The following is an 11,965-nucleotide window of genomic DNA, read 5'->3' on the forward strand; positions in this document are numbered from 1 at the left end:
GGAATTGACCAATGGGAATACTTAATGGCATAGACAACACCGTTCAATCAAGAGCGTCTAACCTATAGCAGAGCGCTTTGGACACACCCACTCCTTTCGATACAACCACTACTCTGAGACCAGTCCGGGACGCAGCTACTTATACTTGTTGATAACACTGACGAGGGCTATAGTTGCCAGACAGTAGTAGAATTATGTTGAGCCTATTTATGGCCCAAATGCTATACAAAAAAAACTTTCATTCTCACTGGATGATATTGCCTGCTCCATTCGATCTGTCTGATGTTTACAATTGACTTCAAATCCTATTATTCCCGTCTTTGTCCTACACTCAGTTAGGCCTACATCTTTCCTCCAATGAACATTGTATTGAATTATGAAAGTTAACTTTCTCGTTTGAAATGAGACCCAAAGTATACATAAAATAAGAATTTGTTCTTAACTGACTTGGTAAAGGTAAAATAAAGGTAAAATAAAAAAATTTATTAAAAAAAAGTACATGAAAGGTCAGAATCTAAGAACAAATTCTTGATTGTGTTTTATGATCATGAAAGAGTAATTTTTGAGTCCAGGCCACAGAGAAAGTCATTACAACTTTCATAGCCTTATCTGTCTGCCAGCATCATTGTGAATACTACCAACTCTGCGATATATTTACTGACAGAGTTTGTGTCTGTAACATTATTTTAAACTGTGGCAGGTGTGGACCCTGGATTTAGTCTGAGTAGTATTGTCTCCTCTTTTTAAGCTTTTATTTGATCACAACTGCTCTCCCCAAAAGTTCAAAACACTCAATTCAAACAATTTATCAATCATCATTGTCTAACAGTGAATCTGCAGCTTTGTCATCTGATCCTCAAGACCCCTAAAGCTGACCGCATCCCCCTGTATACATACCCATTTTGGATACCCCAGCCACCAATATTCTTAAGACAATGAGGTAGGGGGCTTCCACATGGTACCACATAAAAGTCACAATTTGTATCCCTGACAGGCTGGACCCATGGTCCATTCCAGCCTGGCTATGGTTCGATCCCACCACTCCTGACTCTGGATGCGACCCATGGGGTGCTCCTACCTAAATACCCTCAACCACCAGGTCCATGGTGCAAGTCAGCAACGCTGCCCCCAGCAGAAAGTTCTGCTTGGCATTTCACTAAATAAATAATGCAGCAAAAAAATCTCTACTCTACTCAATCAAGGGCAGAGACTCTCTCTGTGTTTCTCAGTCTCTACTGTACTGGCAGAGATTACTATGCCACTCTCAAGGAGGAAACTTCATACTAATCTGTGCTTTCAAGCCAGATGAAAAGTTTTTACATTTGGTGTGTAATTTCAGTTCATTGTTTGCCTGGCCTCAGAGAGGTGTTTCATGCCCACATTCTCACGCAGGTGTGTGTACATGGGAAAATAAATCTGTGGATACGTATTTGTATGTTAACGTAATTGATATAGTGCACAACAGAAACTTGTCTAGTAGGATACAATGGCATGTATTTGTGATGAGAACACTATTCTGGTGAACTCCATAGTGACGATGTTGTTTGGGTCAGGAGCTTGGTCCGGAGGCATCATGACATTTAGGATACGTGTTTAATTTCCTTAAAACGACACTAACTGCTATCTGTCACTGGATATTTACTGGACTCAATCAGCATAGTAAATAATACTCCTTACACAGGTGGCACAGGTACATCCAACTGAAACTTTATTTTTTAACTTGGAACTGTTTGTTATCATAGCTTGTAAGTGAATAAGTCACAAGTCAGTACAAAGTATGTGTCAGTATATGTGTACACATAGTGACTTGTTCAGCAGTCAATGTAACACAGTGCTCACATAAGCCTTTTGGACTTAGTAAGGCCTAACAGCTGGAAGTGTTTTGAAACTGAAGCCATTAACTTGAGGATGCATTTGCATAACAGGCCCTGTGAGTAATCTAATTTGCAGACATTATAAATAAGTCAAATGTTACTTTAACATACATTAGAGGCGGGTTTATTATTATCTACTTAATTTACAGCCAAATGTTTAACTCCATGGCTAAATAGGGTGGAAAAATATGGCATGCATCAATTCACATTATTAGCCATATAAATGAACTAATGTCTCAATGTTGTATCTTTGTTGTCACGGCTGTCGAAGGAAGAAGAGGACCAAAGTGCAGCGTGTGTGTCGTTCCACATTTTATTTAATCTGTGAAACTATGCAATACATAAAATAAACTGAATCAACAAAACCTGACGCAGGAGGTGAAACAAACACTGATCAAAAATAATCACCCTCAAAACCCAGGAAGAAAAACCCCTACTTAAGTATGATCTCCAATTAGAGACAATGAGGACCAGCTGCCTCTAATTGGAGCTCATCCCAAACAAATCAACATAGAAATACAAAAACTAGAACCTAAGAACATAGAAATAGAACACATAGAATACCCCGCCGTACCCCGTCACACCCTGACCTACTCTACCATAGAAAATAACAGCTTACCATGGTCAGGACGTGACATTTGTAGTGTATATTCAACATTTGCTAAGTTCATACCAGTTGCAATTGAGTCACTATGAGCTATAGCATTCAGGTGTTCTTTTAACCCTTCTGCTTTTCTGCTACTAATGCCCTAAAGGCAACCTACAGGTTGCTGAAGGCAACCTACAGCAACCTCAGAATACTCATGTGCTTTGTAATGTTCTTTACATTTTCATCATTGTGCAAAATGACGTTACGCCTGCAATGAAATGCTTTTATAGCACATTTCCATAAGTAACCACTGCCAAATATGTTTTTGATGTTCTACGCATGGGAAAACCCTCTTTCTAAGCTCTCTTTACAGATTACTAATCAGGACTGCCAACCTTCCATTTTGAACTGGAGTTACCAGCAATGGGCTTTTACCTCCTGTCAAATAGTGAAGCCAGCCCAAGAGATTTTTGTGATGATTGAATTAGATGAATACAAGAAATCAGTCCACTACAAGTTATCAACCCTAGGTTATGTCACACCCTGATCTGTTTCACCTGTCGTTGTACTTGTCTCCACCCCCCTCCAGATGTTTCCCATTTTCCCCATTATCCCCTGTGTACTTATACCTGTGTTTTCTGTTTGTCTATTGACAGTTTGTCTTGTTTGTCAAGTTTACCTGTGCCTCGATCTTGGTTGGGCAAAATTAAAAATGGCGGTGTTCGCTTCAGTAATCTTACTAGTATAAAGACCTCCTCCATTCCTGCCATTATTGAAAGAGATTGTGATACTTCACATCTCAAAATTGGGTTACTTAATGTTAGATCCCTCACTTCCAAGGCAGTTATAGTCAATGAACTAATCACTGATCATAATCTTGATGTGATTGGCCTGACTGAAACATGGCTTAAGCCTGATGAATTTACTGTGTTAAATGAGGCCTCACCCCCTGGTTACACTAGTGACCAAACTCCCCGTGCATCCGGCAAAGGCGGAGGTGTTGCTAACATTTACGATAGCAAATTTCAATTTACAAAAAAAAAACAATGACGTTTTCGTCTTTTGAGCTTCTAGTCATGAAATCTATGCAGCCTACTCAATCACTTTTTATAGCTACTGTTTACAGGCCTCCTGGGCCATATGCAGTGTTCCTTACTGAGTTCCCTGAATTCCTATCGGATCTTGTAGTCATAGCAGATAATATTCTAATTTTTGGTGACTTTAACATTCACATGGAAAAGTCCACAGACCCACTCCAAAAGGCTTTCGGAGCCATCATCGACTCAGTGGGTTTTGTCCAACATGTCTCTGGACCTACTCACTGCCACAGTCATACTCTGGACCTAGTTTTGTCCCATGGAATAAATGTTGTGGATCTTAATGTTTTTCCTCATAATCCTGGATTATCGGACCACCATTTTATTGCGTTTACAATTGCAACAAATAATCTGCTCAGACCCCAACCAAGGAAGATTAAAAGTCGTGCTATAAATTCTCAGACAACCCAAAGATTCCTTGATGCCCTTCCAGACTCCCTCTGCCTACCCAAGGACGTCAGAGGACAAGAATCAGTTAACCACCTAACCGAGGAACTCAATTCAACCTTGCGCAATACCCTAGATGCAGTTGCACCCCTAAAAATTAAAAACATCTGTCATAAGAAACTAGCTCCCTGGTATACAGAAAATACACGAGCTCTGAAGCAAGCTTCCAGAAAATTGGAACGGAAATGGCGCCACACTAAACTGGAAGTCTTCCGACTAGCTTGGAAAGACAGTACCGCGCAGTATCGAAGAGCCCTCACTGCTGCACGATCATCCTATTTTTCCAACTTAATTGAGGAAAATAAGAACAATCCGAAATTTCTTTTTGACACTGTCGCAAAGCTAACTAAAAAGCAGCATTCGCAAATGGAGGATGGCTTTCACTTCAGCAGTAATAAATTTATGAACTTCTTTGAGGAAAAGATCATGATCATTAGAAAGCAAATTACGGACTCCTCTTTAAATCTGGGTATTCCTCCAGGGCTTCATTGTCCAGAGTCTGCACAACTCTGCCAGGACCTAGGATCAAGGGAGATACTAAAGTGTTTTAGTACTATATCTCTTGACATAATGATGAAAATAATCATGGCCTCCAAACCCTCAAGCTGCATACTGGACCCTATTCCAACTAAACTACTGAAAGAGCTGCTTCCTGTGCTTGGCCCTCCTATGTTGAACATAATAAACGGCTCTCTATCCACCGGATGTGTAACAAGCTCACTAAAAGTGGCAGTAATAAAGCCTCTTTTGAAAAAGCCGAATCTTGACCCAGAAATTATAAAAAAACTATCGGCCTATATCGAATCTTCCATTCCTCTCAAAAATTTTAGAAAAAGTTGTTGCGCAGCAACTCACTGCCTTCCTGAAGACAAACAATGTATACGAAACGCTTCAGTCTGGTTTTAGACCCCATCATAGCACTGAGACTGCACTTGTGAAGGTGGTAAATGACCTTTTAATGACGTCAGACCGAGGCTCTGCATCTGTCCTCATGCTCCTAGATCTTAGTGCCGCCTTTGATACCATCGATCACCACATTCTTTTGGAGAGATTGGAAACCCAAATTGGTCTACATGGACAAGTTCTGGCCTGGTTTAGATCTTATCTGTCGGAAAGATATCAGTTTGTCTCTGTGAATGGTTCGTCCTCTGACAAATCAATTGTAAATTTCGGTGTTCCTCAAGGTTCCGTTCTAGGACCACTATTGTTTTCACTATATATTTTACCTCTTGGGGATGTCATTCGAAAACATAATGTTAAATTTCACTGCTATGCAGACGACACACAGCTGTACATTTCAATGAAACATGGTGAAGCCCCAAAATTGCCCTCGCTAGAAGCCTGTGTTTCAGACATAAGGAAGTGGATGGCTGCAAATGTTCTACTTTTAAACTCGGACAAAACAGAGATGCTTGTCCTAGGTCCCAAGAAACAAAGAGATCTTCTGTTGAATCTGACAATTAATCTGGATGGTTGTACAGTCGTCTCAAATAAAACTGAAGGACCTCGGCGTTACTCTGGACCCTGATCTCTCTTTTGAAGAACATATCAAGACTGCTTCAAGGACAGCTTTTTTCCATCTACGTAACATTGCAAAAATCAGAAACTTTCTGTCCAAAAATGACGCAGAAAAATTAATTCATGCTTTTGTTACTTCTAGGCTCGACTACTGCAATGCTCTACTTTCCGGCTACCCGGATAAAGCACTAAACAAACTTCAGTTAGTGCTAAATACGGCTGCTAGAATCCTGACTAGAACCAAAAAATTTGATCATATTACTCCGGTGCTAGCCTCCCTACACTGGCTTCCTGTTAAGGCAAGGGCTGATTTCAAGGTTTTACTGCTAACCTACAAAGCATTACATGGGCTTGCTCCTACCTATCTTTCCGATTTGGTCCTGCCGTACATACCTACACGTACGCTACGGTCACAAGACGCAGGCCTCCTAATTGTCCCTAGAATTTCTAAGCAAACGGCTGGAGGTAGGGCTTTCTCCTATAGAGCTCCATTTTTATGGAATGGTCTGCCTACCCATGTGAGAGACGCAGACTCAGTCTCAACCTTTAAGTCTTTACTGAAGACTTATCTCTTCAGTAGGTCCTATGATTAAGTATAGTCTGGCCCAGGAGTGTGAAGGTGAACGGAAAGGCTGGAGCAACGAACCGCCCTTGCTGTCTCTGCCCTGTCGGTTCCCCTCTTCCCACTGGGATTCTCTGCCTCTAACCCTTTTACAGGGGCTGAGTCACTGACTTACTGGTGTTCTTCCATGCCGTCCATGGGAGGGGTGCGTCACTTGAGTAGGTTGAGCCACTGACGTGGTCTTCCTGTCTGGGTTGGCGCCCCCCCCTTGGGTTGTGCCGTGGCGGACATCTTTGTGGGCTATACTCGGCCTTGTCTTCGGACGGTAAGTTGGTGGTTGTAGATATCCCTCTAGTGGTGTGGGGGCTGTGCTTTGGCAAAGTGGGTGGGGTTATATCCTGCCTGTTTGGCGCTGTCCGGGGGTATCATCGGATGGGGCCACAGTGTCTTCTGATCCCTCCTGTCTCAGCCTCCAGTATTTATGCTGCAGTAGTTTATGTGTCGGGGGGCTAGGGTCAGTCTGTTACATCTGGAGTATTCTCTTGTCTTATCCGGTGTCCTGTGTGAATGTAAATATGCTCTCTCTAATTCTCTCTCTCTTTCTCTCTTTCTTTCTTTCTCTCGGAGGACCTGAGCCCTAGGACCATGCCTCAGGACTACCTGGCATGATGACTCCTTGCTGTCCCCAGTCCACCTGGCCATGCTGCTGCTCCAGTTTCAACTGTTCTGCCTGCGGCTACGGAACCCTGACCTGTTCACCGGACGTGCTTGTTGCACCCTCGACAATTACTATGATTATTATTATTTGACCATGCTGGTCATTTACGAACATTTTAACATCTTGACCTTGTTCTGTTATAATATCCACCCGGCACAGCCAGAAGAGGACTGGCCACCCCTCATAGCCTGGTTCCTCTCTAGGTTTCTTCCTAGGTTTTTGGCCTTTCTCAGGAGTTTTTCCTAGGGAGTTTTTCCCAGCCACCGTGCTTCTTTCACATGCATTGCTTGCTGTTTGGGGTTTTAGGCTGGGTTTCTGTACAGCACTTTGAGATTTCAGCTGATGTACGAAAGGCTATATAAATAAATTTGATTTGATTTTGATTTGATTTACCAGCATTTGTCCTGTCTTTTCCCACCCATCCTGGTTTTTGGCCCTTACTTGTCCTGACCCTGTACCTGACCACTCTACCCGTCCTGTACCTTTGCTCCACCTCTGGATTACTTAACTCTGCCTGAGCCTGCCTGCCGTTCTGTACCTTTGCTCCACCTCTGGATTACCGACCTCTGCCTGACCTGAGCCTGCCTGCCGTCCTGTACCTTGACCTCTGCTCTGGATTATCAACCCTTGGCTGCCTTGACCTGTTGTTTGCCTGCCCCTGTGGTTACAATAAAAATTGTTACTTCACACAGACTGCACTTGGGTCTTACCTTGATTCCTTATAGGTTAGGCTAATCAGCCATTCCTCTTCTATCCATTCCTACCAAAACTAGGCCAATAGGCTGGGAATTAATTTCAGAAGCCCTGTTTATACCTGACCCTAGCATGCGTCCTTCGTCCTGATCTTGACCTAATCTTATCTGTTTACACTTATAAGATCTGATCACAACACGTCTTTTAATCGTCTACGCCAATCCTGTCTAGAAATGTAGGCACAATCAGAATGTGGACAAGATCAAGACAAAGGTTGCACATTAGAACCAGGTATAAACGTGGCTATAGCCTGGTTGTGTTTTGATTAGACTGGTGACAGAGGATGAGGGCACAATACAGTCAACAGTTTATTAGTTGATCATGTTCTTGCATGTAGATCTTAAGGGAAGGGATCACTGCTACCTCACTCTCCAACCAAGGTGCATGAATTTTAAAGAGGAGATTTAGCAACTTTTGCATGACAATGAAAGTAAATAAAATATTTATTGTTAAAGGTAAAAATCATGTTTTTTACTCACTTCCATTGTCCTCCAAGAGTTTCTGAATCTCCTCTCTACTTCATGTAGATGTTCACAGGAGGTATAGTGAAGTATGCAACAGTTCAAAAGTTCTAGAGTCCAAACACGTCATTTTACAGTGCATATTTTATACTGATTGGAGCAGGTTTGACTCCATCCTGGCCCCCTTTACTAAGCACACCAACCAGACATGGTCCATTGTCCCCAATTATCACCAAGCAGAATAAATTGACTGAGAATGCTGGTGGAGAAGAGGATGGAAGAAAGCAAGCGTCATACATCTGCGGAGGAAGAAAAATGCCAGATATTTTCCCATTATGGGGAAAACACACTGTTGTCTACAGTAGACCACAACTCTTGCGCAATATAAAATGCTTAGGTACCAGGGTTAAAAGCCATTTATTCTTTACAGAAACATTCTGCGTAACAGTGACGGATTACTATTATAATTGAATTGAAGCATGTTTGTAGAGTTCTGCATTGACTCATTGACAGACAACCCATTATTCATGTAGACAAATTATATGGAAAGGGACCTGACACAACCCATCCTGGGGTCGAAACTGTTACATTATCGCGGTTTGATAAGCACTCCTCAGTCACCAGTGTAAATGCTGTGGTTACGTTTTGAGGAGCTGTTTCACAGACGTCAGCATAGGGTAATTTGAAGGGAATAATGACCAGCTAAATTTCAGTTTATCTGCAAGCAGAGCCATACCTAAATCTATATGGAAGTCTATATCTGCCAGCAACACATCAAGGCTGTACACTTCCTCCATCATATGCATGGAAAACACACTCCTATATGTGTATGTACCTATACACAGAGTGTAACCAACGTCACATCTCAAGTGTGCCTGTTGTGTACACTCACAACGCTAATGACCAACATGTCAACACAACTGTGAATGCTCCTTTACCTTTAACCATTCACCTTCAAAAGCTGAAACTCCATAACTCAGATCTGTACCTACATACACATGAGCACAAATTACATTATCACTTGCCAGACTCTACCAAAGTTTTCCTCAGCTTTCCTGTCGAAACACAAATAAATCCTGTAAAATGTTACACTAACGCACAGTTAATTGGCTGTGTCATGACAGTGTAAAGTCAGCGGTCTTTTAAACTGACATCAGCTTGGTTTATAACATCTGTTAAAACTCTGAGAGTGAATAGGGGACGCGATCTATGGTACAATGAAGTGCTATAAAGATAAGTAGCCTGGGGAAGGGGATGTACATGTATGGTACTCACCGAGTTTGCAGAGCCAGCTGACCAGGATCCAGAGTACTACCAGGTACGGGAATTGAATTTCATGCCAGTTCCAGGAGACGATGGGCAGGGTGGTGATAAAGTTATTTGTTCCATTTTCTGTGCCATTGACAGTCCTGTGCTCTATGCCCATCTGAAGGTCATTATTACCTGCCTGAGATGACAGGCTGGGCCTACTGATGGCAAGCAGCACAACCGCCAGGAAGAAATTGGAGTGCCATAGAGCTGGCATCTTGGAGCTGGATGCTTTTCAAATCTTTTGCTCTTTGATCGATCTTGGTGTCTGTCTCTCATTCCCTCCCTCTCTGTCCTCTCTCACCATCTCTGGATTTCCAGTGCTGGCCCTAAGTATGTTTGCTCCTCTCTGTCCTCGCTCAGGCTAGAGTACACCTTTTCACTACAGGTGAAAGCTCCTCCCACTCTTTAGCCGGACCAGCTAGTTGGGCCACTTCTTCAATAGCAGGGACAGAAGTTTTGCCCCACCTTGCCACCCTCTTGGTAATCACTGGCTCGGGACACCAGAGGCTTTTCTAAAGTCTACCACCCTTGCCAGCAGGCACGCCAGCTAAGCTAGTTAGACAAGCTAGCTACTCTAACTTGATTGATAGCCTGAAATGACTTCTTGGTACCTAGTTATGAGGTTGGGAACCTATCTGGGCTAGCTAAAGCCAACTTCTTAAAATTGCTAGTTGGCTAGAAGGTGTTAGAGATTCAACGAAAATCTGAGGGGGCCCAATATTTATTTTGGAGTTGGCACAGAGACATGTGGCTCCTCAGAATTTTGTTTCTCTAACACTTCTTGCCTCCTAGCAATTTTATGAAGTTGGCTTTAGCTAGCCCAGGTAAGTTCCCAATCTCCCAACCTCATAACTAGCTACCAAGAAGCCATTTCAGGCTATCAATCAAGTTAGAGTAGTTAAGTAGCTTGTCTATCTATCTTAGCCGGCATGCCTACTGGCAAGGCTGGTAGACTTTAGAAAAGCAAGCAATTACTAAGTAAAACTCACATTACTTCATATCTTTTCCCAGACAAATGTAGTATCTTTATAAAAAAGCAGTTGGAGGATACAGACAGCTCAAGAAGTATGCTTATGTAGAAAAATAAACGTGATTTTACATAGAATAAGGCATAATGATTATGGCTCTCAATTGCAGGTGTTTGAAAAATTCTCCAACTTAAGCATTGGGGGACCTAGCCCCCCTCTGGACCCCCGCCCCCCAGCCACTTACTTTCCAGGGTGCATGACGCCCCTGCAGGAAGGACACTTACAGCTCTGGCCTAGTTTTTCAAAAGTTAATGATAGAATTCTATAGAAGCTTGTTCCCTTCACCCAAAACAAATCTGACTACGAGATTTTGGTTTTCCAAGATGGCATAGCAGTCAGATGTCCTTTGTCCTCCTCTTGTCGTGTCCCGTGTATATATATATTTGCATATTTTCTTTGTGTCACGTCCTGACTAGTAAAAGGGTTATTTGTCATTGTAGTTTGGTCAGGGTGTGGCAGGGGGTGTTTGTTTTGTGTGTTTTGGGGTTTAGGTTCTATGTTATCTATTTCTATGTTTATATCTAGTTTTATATTTCTATGTTGGTTTTTGGTAATGACCTCCAATTAGAGGAAGCTGGTTGTCGTTGTCTCTAATTGGAGGCCATATTTAGTTGTGTTTGTTTCACTTGTGTTTTGTGGGTGGTTGTTTTCCTGTGTTGCCTTATGGAACTGTTTCGTCATTTTGTTTATTTTGTTCAAGTGTTATCTTTAAATAAATAAATGAAGAAGATGAGCACTTTACCCACTGCGCCTTGGTCCAATCCTAACGACGCCCGTGACACTTCGCATATCTTTTTATATATTTTTTTTTCTAAAAACTCAACCTCAAAACACTCTCCTGCAACCCGCCTCACCAATTTAAAAAACAAAAGTATTATTTATCTGAAATCCAGTATTTGCACGGCCGGATAAAAAACGTACAAGATTTAATCTGGTTACTACTCCTGCCCAGAAACTAGAATATGCATATAATTAGTAGATTTGGATAGAGAACACTCTAAAGTTTCTAAAACTGTTTGAATGGTGTCTGTGAGTATAACATAACTCATATGGCAGGCCAAAACCTGAGAAGATTCCATACAGGAAGCGCCCTGTTTGACAATTTGTTCTCCTTCTGCGGCATCTCTATCAAAAATACAGCATCTGTGCTGTAAGGTGACATTTTCTAAGGCTTCCATTGGCTCTCAGAAAGCGCCAGAAAGTGGAATGACGTCTCTCCAGTCTCTGGGCGAAAAACAGCAGGAGATTTTGTGAGTGGTCAGGCTGAGAACAGTGACACTGGAGATGCGCGTTCATGTGAATTCTCCATGTTTTTCTTTCTGTCTTTGAATGAATACAACGTCGCTCGGTTGGAATATTATCGCTATTTTACGAGAAAAATCGCATAAAAATTGATTTTAAACAGCGTTTGACATGCTTCGAAGTACGGTAATGGAATATTTTGAAATTTTTCACGAAATGCGATCGCGCGTCACCCTTCGGATACTGACATGAACGCACTAACAAAACGGAGGTATTTGGATATAACTATGGATTATTTCGAACCAAAACAACATTTGTTGTTGAAGTAGAAGTCCTGGGAGTGCATTCTGACGAAGAACAGCAAA

At 42.1% G+C, this 11,965-nt stretch overlaps 1 pseudogene; it reads right to left on the reverse strand.

Annotated features, from left to right (window-relative positions):
• LOC115173389 (sodium/hydrogen exchanger 3-like) overlaps positions 1-9,659 on the reverse strand; it is a 52,035-nt pseudogene extending 42,376 nt beyond the window's left edge.
• Between the last annotated feature and the right edge of the window lie 2,306 nt (positions 9,660-11,965).

Source organism: Salmo trutta, chromosome 34 (assembly GCF_901001165.1).
Source record: "Salmo trutta chromosome 34, fSalTru1.1, whole genome shotgun sequence".
NCBI lineage: Eukaryota > Metazoa > Chordata > Actinopteri > Salmoniformes > Salmonidae > Salmo > Salmo trutta.